The sequence below is a fragment of the Oenanthe melanoleuca genome, chromosome Z (assembly GCF_029582105.1).
Source record: "Oenanthe melanoleuca isolate GR-GAL-2019-014 chromosome Z, OMel1.0, whole genome shotgun sequence".
In the NCBI taxonomy this organism is placed as follows: Eukaryota; Metazoa; Chordata; class Aves; order Passeriformes; family Muscicapidae; genus Oenanthe; species Oenanthe melanoleuca.
In genome coordinates this window covers 604,365-618,945 of record NC_079362.1, presented here as the reverse complement: position 1 = coordinate 618,945, position 14,581 = coordinate 604,365, and positions in this window count along the sequence as shown.

Sequence of the window (14,581 nt, the reverse complement as noted above, 5' to 3'; positions counted from 1 at the left end):
ACCCCTCGGTTTTCCCACACGTGGTCATAACCTGTCCCAGGTGTGCCCAGCTGTGGCAGCACAAAGAGCCGCAGCGCAGTGGGCGCTGTGCCCTGCCCAGCCGGGGCTCTGTGCACGGAGCAGCAGCAGCGCCAGCACCTTTCAACCCGCTCCTGCCTTGGCTTCACCTGGCAGACAGAAGCCTCTGGGAATCAGCACCGCCAGTCACGTTCCCTGCTTGCAGCAGCTCCTGCTGGAGGGCAGATCCTGCCAGTTCTACTTCCAATGAGGATGAGTTGGCTTGGCACAGCCTGTTTTTTGTAGCGGGATGTGGGCCATAGGGGTAGCTTCTGTGCAAAGCTGTTAGAAGCTTCCACCACGACCAACAGAGACAATCTCGGATGTCTCTGATGATGGGCATGCTGCTGGCCCAATTAGAGAGGTCGGTAATGCCTCAGTGGTGACACATTTAAGAAGAAAACCAAAGAGTAGCCATGGGCTGCTGCCAGGGGCCGTCCCTGCCGTGGTGGCAGCAATGCGCAGCAGCCACCGCTGTCTCGGCGCAGCCCGCGGCGAGCCTTGCCTGCCCGGCCGCCCCTGCCCAGCTGAGCTGAGGGAGGAAGGCAGGGGTGCTGGTGGCAGCTTGTCCTTCCCAGAGCCCCCATGAAGAGAGGTGTTAATAGTGCCAGTGCTGCAGCAGCCACCACTGCCTGTGCCGTGGCAGCAGGGCCGCCTGGCCGGCAGCGGAAGCGTGACAAGGGATTCCTCCACACGGAACCCAAATGAGATCAACTTCTGGGCACTGTGGGATCTTGCAAAATCTTTGAATTATTAGAACTTGTTGACATTTGTTCCTACAAGCAGCACTTTCCTTCTAGTCATAGAAGAGGAGGAAGTCACCAACATGAACAAAAGTTGGTTATCCTGAAACATTCTCCTGCTGCTTATTGAATAAGTTGTCCACCTCTTTGTCCTGGTTGGGTGGATGATAACAGACTCCCAGTAGGATGTCGGCCCTCTTGGCCATTCCCTTAATTCTTACCCACAGGCTTTCATCTTCATCATCTTTCGTTGCAATTTCCATGGCATCAAAATCTTCCCTAATATAAAGAGCCACCCCTTCACTTCTTCCCCATTTCCTGTCTCCTATGAAGAGCTTGTGGCCATCCAGTGCAGTGCTCCAGCTGTGTCAGTTGTCCCACTACATTTCCATGATAGTGACTGCATCACAGCTTTGCTGTGGCACCACAGCCTCCAGCTCTTCTTGTTTGTTACCCATGCTGTGTGCATTGGTGTATATGCACCTCAGCTGGGCTACTGATTTCATCTCTAGCTCAGGCTTACCACCCTTGTGTCTGCTTCCAGGCATCCCAGCTGCATTCCCTTCCTCTTCAAACCTAGTTTACAGCACTCTCAAGGAGTTCTGCCAGTTCATGAGCTACAAATCCTTCTGCTCTTAACAGAGAAATGGAGCCCATGCGATTCCATCAGGCCAGGGGCCTCCTAGGTGCATCTCCCTTTGTGATGCACAGATTCCTTGCTCGCAAATGTAACGATACTTAATTTTAAACATAATGGAGCAGTAAATTTAGTGCAAACAGAAATGTTCTGAGACTTTTTTCAGAAGAGAAAGGAAATGGGAAACGCTAACATTTTTCTCTTTGTTTTTTTTCTACTAAAGGCATATACTTTTCTTTCTCTTATAAATCATTAACATTTTTATAATAGCCTTTCCTTGCAAACACAACCATTTCAGTCCTGTGCATTTCCTTGCTTACAACATTGTCCTTGCCTGAAGTAAGTTTCCTCTTTCATGCAGAACCACAGTGAAGAATTTCCATGGGTTTACTGAAGATGCTGGGGTAATTCTACCATTCTCCAGTTCCTATAAATTGTGGCATGAAGTTCAGTGTCCTCGTTGAAGCCCTGGCATGAAAAACTCCCAGTATGTTTAGAGGCCTGGAGACCAATCAGAATCAGTCATCAGAATGATTTTACCCATCTTTGCAAGGGATCATTTGTTCAGGAAAGTGTTTTCATTATTTTCCTGCTCTGGCAGAGGGCAGCAGTGTGATGTCATTCCAATGTCAGCTGAGGAAAGGCAGAAGTTGTCCTTCTTGCTGCAGAGGAAGATTGCAGCTGCAGTGTTTCCCTGGGCTGTACTCCAGGTAATCTCAGTCCCTGTGTCACCTGCAAGGCTCAGTCCTGGCAGCTCCAGGCAGATTTGCTCTGAGGAATTCTCCAGTGGCCCCAGGCCTTGCAGGTGGGCTTTGAGCCCCCAGTCCTGTCACTGTTTGAGGGTTTCTTGTGCCTAAGACCACTTAGATGGACATAGGATGGTGGTTTAAGGCTCAGGGTATTCTTGAAGCTGCCGAAGAAAGGCTGCAGGAGACAATTGTCCGGTCTTAAGGTTTGTTTTTTATTTTTTATTGATACAGTGTTTACGCTTGCGAGCAGCAGTTTGATTAGCACCGCGTCCAGGACGAAAGTTTGCCCACGAAAGGCAGGACTTATTTTTTGTACCTTAAACTACGTATTTTATGTTTACACTATTTTTCCAATACTACAATACCTTATTACTATGTCTAGTTTTGTCCCTAACCAATTTGTGATTCCCAGCATCCCTCACCAACATGGAGAACAAGAAGAAGAAAAAGAAAGAAGACACCACACCCCAAATTCTCCATCTTGGCTTCGTGGCTGCTAATATAAACAATCCTAAAAACTACCTTTTCTACATGCTAACTATCTAATTCACACTTTAGATTCACTTAACGGTTGCATTTCTTCTCTGAGAGAAGGCAGATGTTCCCATGGTGCAGGACCCAGTTTTCTGACCCCCCTGGCTTTATTTGGGGTTTTTTTAGGGGTTTGACAGGGGGGTTTTCTCACCCACAGAGGGTTCAGAGGGACTTTCTGGACCCCCACATCTCCCCCCTCTGTTTGCACCAAAAACACATTTTTTATAGTTGTGTCCAAAGCCTTCCGAATACAGTGAAAAATGCAAGGTAAGATAATTAAGAATAGAATAAAGAAAATAGCAATCTCCACTAAAATGTAAAACCCTACTTTTAGAATTTTTCTCCAGAAGGAAGAAAGATTAAAAAAGTCAAACAGACCATCCATCCAAGATTCAGTAGATTGTCCAATTTTCGCCACTTCTTGCCTTAACTGTTTAATATCTTTATGAATCGATTTAGAATGGTTCAAGAGGTTTATGCAACACATTCCTTTAAACTTGAGACACCCATGCCCATGAGTTAGCAACAGATAATCAATTGCTGCCCTGTTCTGAAGGGTTGCTCTTCTCACACTGCTGACATTTGTTAACATGTCACTCAGTGCGTCAGAGATAGGTTTGGTGTTTTTGCTCAACCAGCAACCCAAACGATCCAACTGAGTCAAGGCCATCCCCAATGCTACTTGGGGAGAGAATATAGCTGCAGAAATTCTCTGGGCCTTGTTCAATGTATAAAAGCTGTCATCGCAGTTTGGATCGTATTTTTTGATGTCTCTTTTTTCTCTATTTCTCAGTTTTGTCAACATTTTCTTATTAGGTGATAACAACGAAAGTCTCCCAATGCTGCATGGACCTCTAGTGATGTTTGCAGGGATAGCAGGCCAAATTCTGTCCCCACAAATGAAAAAGATTCCCCGTGGCAATTTTGCATGAACTTGGAAGGATGGTTTGCTTGAAACCACCGTGTGATTACACCAAAAAGAACTATTTTTGTAAACCTCATGATTTGGAGTAACATTTAGAGTTTTGTTCTTTGTCACTCCTGGAAAACTGAATTTAATACAAAAATTTATTCTTGTTGAACCTAGAATCTTCAATTCCTTTGGTTTAACTGAAGTCACGGGGAGAAATTTGACTCACACATGCTATCCGTCCACAGGAGTTGTCATAGCTTGCAACACCTTTGGAGGGATGTTTTTCGGAATTGGCCATTTTCTCACGGGCAGTCCGACCAAACATGTTGAAAATGGTTTCCTTGGTTTGGAATGTGTCAGACAGATTGTGTCCAACCCCGCTGCGTGAGCCAAATTTTTCCACACGTTTGCTCTTGGTTGCATTATTGGTAATTTTGTTTCGATACCTAACATAACTGACAAAAAGATAGAATACAAAATTACATAGAAAAACATGGTGAATTTTAAATCTTTAAGTTCTTGTCGTTTTGTCTGAAGACGAATTCGCATCGCCTGCTTGTGACTCGGTCTGTGCGTTTCGTTCTTCACTCCCTGAGATCAGTCTCTGCTTGCGTTGTTGTTGGGGCCCGATATGGTTTGACACACTTTGCAGGCACCCACTTCAATCCTACATCTGTGGAGACACAAGCAAAACCCTTTCCTCAAGTGATTAATTTGAACGGTCTCTTAATTTTTCCCTGATTCTAAATTTTTTGTCATCACTAAAGGATTTTCCTTTAGCTTAGCTCTTTTATTATTCATAAAATGTCTTATGATCGGCGGAGTCGGTTTTGAGAATGAGCCATTTAGAAAGTTTAACACATACAACGCTTTGTTCAATCGCATGTGAGGCGTAGCCTCTGGCTCCCCCTTTTTTTGTTTTTCAAGGAGCGTTTTTAAAGTGTGATGTGTTCTTTCTATAATTGCCTGTCCTGTTGATGAATGAGGAATGCCAAAAGTATGTTTGACACCCCACCTTTTTAGAAACTTGTCTAAAACCTTACCTATGTAAGTTGGACCATTGTCTGTTTTGATCTCTTGAGGCACGCCTAAAGATGCAAATGCCTGTAGAAAATGTCTACACGCATGCTGTGCCATCTGTCCTGTATGCAAGGAGGCAAAAATTGCACCTGAAAAGGTGTTAACTGAAACATGAATATTTTTTAGTTTTCCAAAAGGTGGGTACTTTGTAACATTCGCCTGCCATAATTGAAGGCTTTCCAATCCCCGTGGGTTAACTGCTCCCATGGAGATTGGTGGTTGCACCATCTGACAATCAGGGCACGTTTGTACGTTTTAGCTTGTGTTTTGGAGAGTTGGAAGGATTTCATCAATGCTTGTGCATTTTGATGGAAAAATGCATGACTGATCTTTGCTTGTTGGAAAATGTCTGGTAAAGTTTGCAAGACAGTCATGGTTAGCTTATTTGCTCGTGCATTTCCTTTTGCTAGAAATCCTGGAAGTGAGGAATGCGCTCTGATATGTTTAATAAAATATTTTTCTGTCCTGCTTTCCAACAATGTTTTCATGCATGACAAATATGAATATAGAATATCGTTGTTGGTCTTTCTTAAAAGTGATCTTTCCAATCTCTTGACCACATTAGCTACATATTGTGAATCTGTAATTAAATTCAAGGGTTGTTGAAATAATTTAAAAACTGACTACTGCAGCCAATTTAACAATTTGCGGTGATCTCTGCACTATTTGTACATCTGATTTCCAATTTCCTGTAACTGAATTTTGCTACGTGATTGCTGACTTTTCTGTCTTTCCTGAACCATCAGTGAATACCGTGATCCCCTCCAATGGTTTTTCACTTGCCCTTGGTTTCTCTCTAATTTTTAACTTCACTTTCAACAATCTGTGACTCGGATAATGAATCGAACATTTACCTGTGTAATTTAACAATGCTATTGCCAAATCTTGTGACTTTTGAAATGCCCAATCAAAATAATCTTTTTTTAAAGGTATATAAATTATTGAAAAGTCTCTGCCCGTCATTGTCATTAGCCTTGCTTTTGCCTTCATGATTATTTGTGTCGTCATCTCCAAGGTTGTAAGAATTGTTCTTGGAGGCCTGTAAGGTAGAAAAACCCATTCTATAATTAACAGAGGGTCCTTCTTGTTTTCATCCCATTGAAAAATCAAACTATACAGCTGTGTTTCTTCTCCCAACACTGCCAAATGGAATGATAAAGAGTCTACATATCGGTGTGCTTGTCTTTCCTGTATAATTTTCGCAATCTTCTGTAAGTCTTCTTGTGCCTTTGGTGTAAGAGTTTTGGGTGATTTGATGTCACTGTCTCCTCTCAGGAGATTCAAACAAGGACGAAAGTTCCTCATTGGTGATTCCTAAAATTGGTCTCATCTAGTCAATTTCTCCAATGAGTCGTTGTAGATCTTGTAAATTGCAAACTCTAGAGCTGATTTCTAGTTTTTGTGGTTTGATCGTTTGTTTTGTGATCTTCCATTTAAGGTATTTCCAAGGCGCAATTTCCTGAATCTTCGAAACACTGATTTTAAGTCTTGCTTTTTTTACTTCTTCTGTTACACAAGCGCAGACCTTTTGCAGTTCTTCCTTTGTTGATGCTGCAATGAGTAAATCATCCATGTAATGGATTATTTTTGCTTCAGGATATTTTTCTCTTGCTGGAGCCAAAGCTTGCGCCACATACCACTGACAAATTGTTGGTGAGTTTTTTAGTCCTTGTGGTAAAACAGTCCAATGATACCTTTTCATTGGCTCTTCTCTATTCAAACTTGGAACAGAGAACGCTATTCGATAGGCATCATCTTCATGAAGTGGTATTTTGAAGAAACAATCTTTGAGATTGATGATCACAAGAGGCCACTCTCTGGGAATCATCGTGAGTGATGGAAGTCCTTGCTGCAGAGGTCCCATTTCTTCCAGAATTTTATTCAGCCTTCTAAGATCATGAAGCAATTTCCACGATCCAGAAGTCTTCTTCCGAATGACAAACACTGGAAAATTTCATGGGCTGTTGGTTGGCTTGATGTGTTCTTTCTGCAATTGCTCTTTCACCAAGGTTTTCAAAGCACTCAATTTCCTTTTTTTCAAGGCCCACTGATCCACCTAAAGAGGTGTGTCAGTTTTCCATGTCATTTTTGGAGTGGTGAGTGCCGCAGTGAGCCCCACTAAAAATCCACTTGAAAACTCATGTTCCATTGAGAAAGGAGATCCCTTCCCCAGACTGTAAATTGCTTCTGCACTATGAATGGACGAGTGAGAGCTATTTTTCCTCTGGGTCCTTCAAAGATGACCGCTTCTTCACTTTGCAGGCATACTGAACTTCCTCCGATGCCTGTGATCCTGCCCAGAGGTACTATTAAATTCCAGTCTCTCGGCCAGAAGATGTATGAAATGAGTGTGACATTTGCTCCCGTGTCCAACATGCCTGAAATTACTATTTTTCTGTCTCTGTGTGATAATTCACAAGTGATGATTGGCTTTTCTTGAGTTATATGTTTCAACCACAGGGCATGCACTTGTACATGATCATTAAAACATGGATGATCTTCACCCATTGCTGGCATGACTTGATGTTTTAGTGGATGAGATGGCAAAGCTATTGCTTTGGCCAGCTGGGTATTTTGGGGAATTGTCAACGGTGGTTGAAGAGCCTTTGCTAAAATTGTCAGCTCCTCAAAACAGTCTGCAGAAACAACAGTTGGAAATATTATCAAACCGAAAATGCTGCATCGGTCTCTGCCTATAATTAGGAAATTTTGTCTCTTCCGACAAGGTGCTTTGAACCCTGTTGGTATGGAAGCCGATTCTTCATTTAAAAAACAAGTTATTTTTGAAGCCGCTAAAATAAATTGTGTTCCCGGTGTCAATAGCTCTCTGTCACAAAGGATGTCCCCTAGTGCCCTGCTGAGGGAATCAGATTGACGCTCCCCGACAACTGTCGTGCTTGAGTCGGTGTTGTTCCCTGTGTCACCGCCATCACTTTTGTCGTTGCGCGGTGGGGTGTTGCCGCGCTCCCCTTGGGGTTTTTTGGAACTGGAAGTGGTTTTCCATCAACATCTGTTCGAGAATAACATTCACTTGCCAGATGTCTTCCTCTTCGACATCTTGGGCAAAGCCCTGATGGCTTGTAAGTATTTTTTGGATGAGGACAGTCTCTTTTAAAATGCCCAGTTCCTCCACAATTATAACATTGTCCTTTAGATGACTTATCTTTCTTTTTAAAATTTGCAAAAACCCTCTCAATATTTTCATTCTGTGCTTGAAGGGCTTCAGCCACCTGTTCTTTGACTAGTGATGCTATGTGTTGTGAAGACACAATTTTGCTGCATGCTTCAACCATTTCTGTCAGTGTTGGCTGACCAGGAAGAGCACTGATGATCCTCTTGCATTCTGAATTTGCATTTGCAAATGCAAGGCTTTGCAGCAAGAATGGTCTGACTGTTTCTTCCATGACTTGTCTGTCCACTGCCTGTGTGAGTCTATCTACAAATGCTGGAAAAGGTTCAGACACTCCTTGCTTTATTTCTGAATAAACATCTTGTGTTCCTGCTGGGGCTACTTGCAGAATTGCTCTATGTGCTGCATCCTTGATTTCTGCCAGTACATTTCTTGGAAGTCTGGTGGCTTGCTGTCTTGGATTGTCATTTGGAGGATCCCCTGCTACTTCTGCTATTGTGAGGTTTGCACTTGCTCCTCCTTGATATCTGTTTCGCAGCTCTTGTAAAGCTCTTCTCCACCTGTTGTCCCAGATGAGCACTTGTGTGTCTGTGAGGATCAGTGACACAAGTGATCTCACATCATGTGGAGTCAAGTCATATTCTGTAAAAACTCCTTTTAAAAGTTGTTTGAAATATGAAGATCTCAAACCATAATCTCTGATTGCTTTGATTAAATCTTTCACTATCTGGTGATTTAGCTTTTGCTATTTTAGGTTCTGTCCCTGTGGATTATAATTGACTAGCATTGCAATATTACCTGTGCCAATTGCAGAATATTCTCTGCTTCTGGATAATTGCATTCTGATATTTGACCAATCGACTTCAGTTTCTTGTCCTTCAGCAAATTGCATCCTTGTGGGACTTTGTTTGTCATAGGAAACCATTTATTGTGATGAAGACAGGGATGCTGCTTCATCCATTTTCTGATCCATGGGTGCTGGCTGAGGCATGGGCTGTTGCTTGTTAGGAGCCTTCTGAGAAGCTTGTGGAAATTCTGTTCCCTTTAAATGCTGAATAAAAGCATCCACAAGATCTTTGGGGATAAGAACCATAGGACTTTCACTATTTCCCGGATCTATTGTGTATGTTGGAATGCTTTCTGAAGCTGTAATACATATTGTATCTTCTTTTTGCTGTGGTGGTTGAGGTGGTTGAACTTTTTTTCCTGTATTGGTTTGTTTTTTGTATCTGACTGCGAAATAGTCTTGCAATGTTGCTTTTTTTTGCCGCTAGGTGGCGCTGTAGCTCTAGTTCGAGACGTCTTGGTTTGTTGTTGTGGTTGCTGTGGAGACGGCCTGGGTTCCGGTGTCCGGGTACGCCCCCCAGAGGCGTGGTCACTCCTCCCCTGGCCATGCCCCTGACTGACGCGAGCGGACCCTGCCCTGCTCTCTGCACTTTCCTCGCTTTCAGGATCGCTGTCACTCCCACTCAGTCCCTGTCCCTCCGGGCCAGAGCCTTCTCCCTCTGAACTAATTCTGTGTCTCACAGCCCGCCTAGCTGAGTCCTTTGGTGGGTCTCCCTTCTGCTCTCCTGACACTTCCGGGTTAAGGCTGTCTGCGTGCCACATGACACTGCCTGAGCATGCTCCCTGCGTTTTGGCCGCACCACGCATGCGTTGTCAGACACTTCCGGGTCTGACCGGCCTGGCTGGCCCCGTCCCGGGTCCCTCTTATCTTCCCCGGGTTTGTGAGCCGCCGCAGCCTCGAGTGCCCCCGCGCCCGCCGCTTCTGCCGCCTGCCCCGATGCGAGTGATTGAGCCGCTGCCGCAGTTTCAGGAGCCCCAGGCACTGCGCTGGCACCGCGGACGGGTAAAACTGTCTCCGCCCCCTCCCGAGGGGTGGCTCCCCCCTCTTCTTGGTCTCTGGCCACCGGCACGGCTGCGTTGTATTTTGAAACTGTCCCGTGCACTAGGATTTTGACTGGGGTTCCTATTTTTCTTCCCCCATTCCCCGTGACCGCGGAACGCGTTCCCGAAGTCAGAGATGATGTCACAGGCACCAGCTCGGTTATCTCACACCCCGAGGGCGTGGAAAACAGCCTCCCCTTGCCAATTTCACCCTTAATCGGGGTTATTGTCTGCTCTGCCATCCCAGAAGTATATGGTAGAGTGCGACCTGTGTCATTCTGTCCATCCCTCCCTCCTCTTTCTACCGTTCCTGGAGTAGAATGCAACTGCCTTCCCCCTGGTGGTGAGATTGCTTTTGAGGGATTATAAAAGTAGAAATCCAGATCATCAAAATTCTTTGGAAAAATTTCTGCCTTAACTTTTTCTGGTGTTGGTGTTGATGTAGGTAGATCTAAATATTTTGGTAAATCAGATGAATTTGTATTATCTGAAGCTGAACTGCTTTGTTTTACTATTGATTGTTGATTAGAAACTTCTTCCCCAGTCTTTGACAACCCCTCTATAGCATTCAGAGGACTGGATTTTTGCAATGTTCTTGAAGATAAAACTTCAAACATTATTTTAGCTGCGGTCAAAAGATCTTTGGCCTTCATATCTTTTTTTGTGGCTGCAATATACATATTTCTATTTACCTGTTCCCAGAATTCTGGCGTATATATTTTATTTGTTTCTGCATGAGGGTATTTAAGTCTTACCCATACCAATAAATCTCTGAGTTCACTCTTCGATAAAGTAATCGGATGTGTAGAAGCTATATATGTCATTGTGGACAATATTTTTGCTTGTTCTTGGCTGAATGCACCACCCATTTTGCTATGTGTGTGTCCCTATGTGTGTCTGAGATCTCAACCAGTCTTACCAAAAACTGAGATGCCGGGACCAAACTGGATTTCTCCTGGGCTTCCGACCAGCAGATGCACAGGGAGAGGGATTCCGCGGTTCCTCCCGTCCGAGACGAGCCTGGCAGCTGGTTTTTGGCCGCTGTTCAAGGTCTCTTCTTTGCAGTTCTCTTTCTTCAGGTAGCTTCTTTCTTCAGGGAGTTTTCTGGATCGGAGCTCTTCTGTATCTACCTTTATAGATCACAGCAGGAGCCTGGACGTCTGGGGCCGACGCCCACCCAGGGACGCCAGATGTCACTGTTTGAGGGTTTCTTGTGCCTAAGACCACTTAGATGGACATAGGATGGTGGTTTAAGGCTCAGGGTATTCTTGAAGCTGCCGAAGAAAGGCTGCAGGAGACAATTGTCCGGTCTTAAGGTTTGTTTTTTATTTTTTATTGATACAGTGTTTACGCTTGCGAGCAGCAGTTTGATTAGCACCGCGTCCAGGACGAAAGTTTGCCCATGAAAGGCAGGACTTATTTTTTGTACCTTAAACTACGTATTTTATGTTTACACTATTTTTCCAATACTACAATACCTTATTACTATGTCTAGTTTTGTCCCTAACCAATTTGTGATTCCCAGCATCCCTCACCAACATGGAGAACAAGAAGAAGAAAAAGAAAGAAGACACCACACCCCAAATTCTCCATCTTGGCTTCGTGGCTGCTAATATAAACAATCCTAAAAACTACCTTTTCTACATGCTAACTATCTAATTCACACTTTAGATTCACTTAACGGTTGCATTTCTTCTCTGAGAGAAGGCAGATGTTCCCATGGTGCAGGACCCAGTTTTCTGACCCCCCTGGCTTTATTTGGGGTTTTTTTAGGGGTTTGACAGGGGGGTTTTCTCACCCACAGAGGGTTCAGAGGGACTTTCTGGACCCCCACACAGTCCCAGCCCTTTGGAATCAGTAGAGCTGGTCCTTAGGGACCTGATTCAGGCACTGCTGGACATTGGCTTTTGGTGCACGCAGCTCCTGATGGACATGGATGGTTTTGGTGGGAGGAGTTAGATATCACCCACACCAAGGTAGGCTCACCTGCAGATGTGCAGGACCAGGTGGAACATTTTGAGGAACAAAGTGGAGCCTCTTATTGCCCAGAGACGCTCAGAGCATAACTACAAGACTAAGGAAAGGGATGAAAAAGCGTCTGGTGAAATGCAAAATAAAATCAGCTGTTTGGGACCCTGAGCAAGGAAGGCAAGGAAGCAGAAGATTGTATCCTAGAAACATTCTTGTTTCTTAAGGCTATACTTTTATCCTACAGGATATACAAGTCAGAGAGAGATTAATTATTTTCTAATAAAACACTTTTACCATTTGCTTACATCTTAAAAAAAAATTTCATCTTGAATTTCAGCAGTGGTCAGTGATGTTTAAACTGCCTTTTTGCAGCTGAAAATCTGGCTGATGAGATCAAACCCAAAGGCATCTTCTCCCATACCAGCACCTGCGACAGTGATGACAGCAGGCTAGCAAGCAGGGCATGTTTTCTAGCAAAGAAACTAGTCCTTTCCTCTCATGCACCAGGGAGATTGAAGTCAGGGTTAAATGTCTCTAAAATCCTTGGCTGCAACACAGGTTTAGTCCCCCAAAGCAATAGAGAGTAATGGAGTTATTAAGGAAGTGGTTTTGCTGTCAGCAGTAAGGTTTAAGGCTAAAACCTCCCCATCATTTTCTGCTTGGAGTAACAACCCTGAAATCTCCAGGCTTTCTGTTCCAATTCTCCTCCTGTCTCTAATTTTGCACTGTCCATGCCTCAGGTGCTGATGAATTGAGAGTAAACTGATGAATACTTCAAAACTCAGCTTCCTAGGATGAATATTAACTTGTCCAATTTATAACTAACATGCTTTCATGAGGATTTCTCTTCCCATTAGCTAACTGGTTGAGAACAAAACAAATAACTTTTATTTCTGCAGAATTCAGAGTGGCCTGTGGAAGAAGATGATTTTTTCTGGCACACTTTCTTTTTGAAGGAGATACTCAGTGTGATAGGGCCTGTGATTACTGGGCTCTAGAGTAATGGTGAGCTGCCACAAACAGATCTGCTGACTTCCAAATCCTCTGTAGCTGGGTCCTGTTGTGGAAACAAAACCTCCCCTATTTTGTATGCAAGAGTGGCTGTGCAGTTGCTCTTTAGTTTATTCTTCCTTATTTGCACCTGTAATTAATAGTGGCATTCTTCTCTTCCGGTATACAAAACTTCCATAGGCTTCTAATTCTTCTTATTTATGAACCTGTGGCGATCTCCAGAACATTAGCAGGCAATTTAAAAAAGGATTTAGAGAATGCAATGAATAGGACCAGGCAAAAAGGAGCGTGGTATGGCTGAGTCCCTTCTACTGCCAGCTGTGTGCTTATGTCTTCCCAATGAGACTCTCGCCAGGCCAGGTCAACATCCACAAATCCATGAAACAGGAAATCGGGAGCCTAAATAATGAGGAGGAGAACAACCAAGATGAAGCAAGACTGAGGAAAAGAAGAATCAAAGGCCTGGTTTATGTATTCTGAGGAGCTGTGATTGCAGTTTTGGCAGCTAAAAGGCTTAAAGCTTTAGCCCAGTCTTCTTGTTCCCCTTTGTCCTGGACAAGGGGCTTAAAAAAGAGGTGCTGGATTTCGAGTGTTTGTAGGAGAATCCAAACACAGGCATAAGCTGCCAGTTTGTGAAGAGGAAGAAACTGACTGCTTTGAAGCACTCAGCTGGTTTCCCAGTTAATTTCCATGTTGAAATAACCAGTTCCATGACTGAACTGCAGAATAGTTTTAACAAACCAAAGTCCTGGCTTTGTGAACACTTTCAAATAGGTGCAGCCAGAAACTTCTTTTCAGAATTATGGACAAGCTGAATGTAATAATGGAGACAGTTCCACTGGCTCACAGCAGGTGCACCACTGATCTGGAGAAAGACTCCTCGTCTGGAGTGTGGACTGTGTGACAAACTGTCCAGTATGGAAAACAAGCATCCTTGCAGAAGCCAATATTTGAATTTAAGGGAGGCTTCATGTAGCACAGATGGAACACCACTCACTGCACCTACAACTTGCAGAATTCAAAAGGAATTTGAATAAGATGAAAAAAAGACGCTGAAAAAGCCCAGAGTCTATGAGAGCAATTAAACATGCTTCAGCAGAAATTCATCACCCGTGAGAGGTTTGACAGCAGGAGGATTAAATAATACACATGTTAGAAGCATCAGGCACAATCACTTTGAATGAACAGGAGCAAGAGCACAGGAGTCCAACAAAAAACTAGAGTTGCTCCCCAGTGGAGAAGCAGATCAAAGCCAAGTCTTACATGAAACTCTAAAAGAAAACACATAGAGAACATCTGGCCATGGACTAGACCTTCTCCTCACAGAAGGAAAGAGAAGACAACTGTGGGAAGGTCTGCATTTTATAACTCAGTCTTTATTTCAGATATCCAAACTTAAACTTCACTTTTCTATGATTTGTCCATGGAGTTGGTTGTTGTCTTGCTCTCTACTTTATTATTTCATTTGTTTTAAAATCACAACTTTGTGGATTAAAATCTCTCAGAAATAATAATAAAAAAAGAAACAACACAACATACCCTCCATCCTCCCTTATTTTGTTTGGTACAATATATTTTAAATAACTACATGACGCAGAATTAACAAAACCACAGCTGAAAGCCATTTACAGAGATCAAGACACACATGAGAAATGAAGTTTTGAGATTTATCCTAGACACTGTGAAATGCTATGGTGTTTTTATCTCTTGCAATTAAAACCTTCAGTCTTAAGGATATATCCCAGGTATCCGGATGGATGTGGGCTGTAAGACAAAACCTGAAAGAAGCTCAGGATACAGTGGCTGGTGCCAGCAAAGAGTTAAATCATCTGCATGCTAGGTGTGCAGACAGAGAATTTATCAGGAACT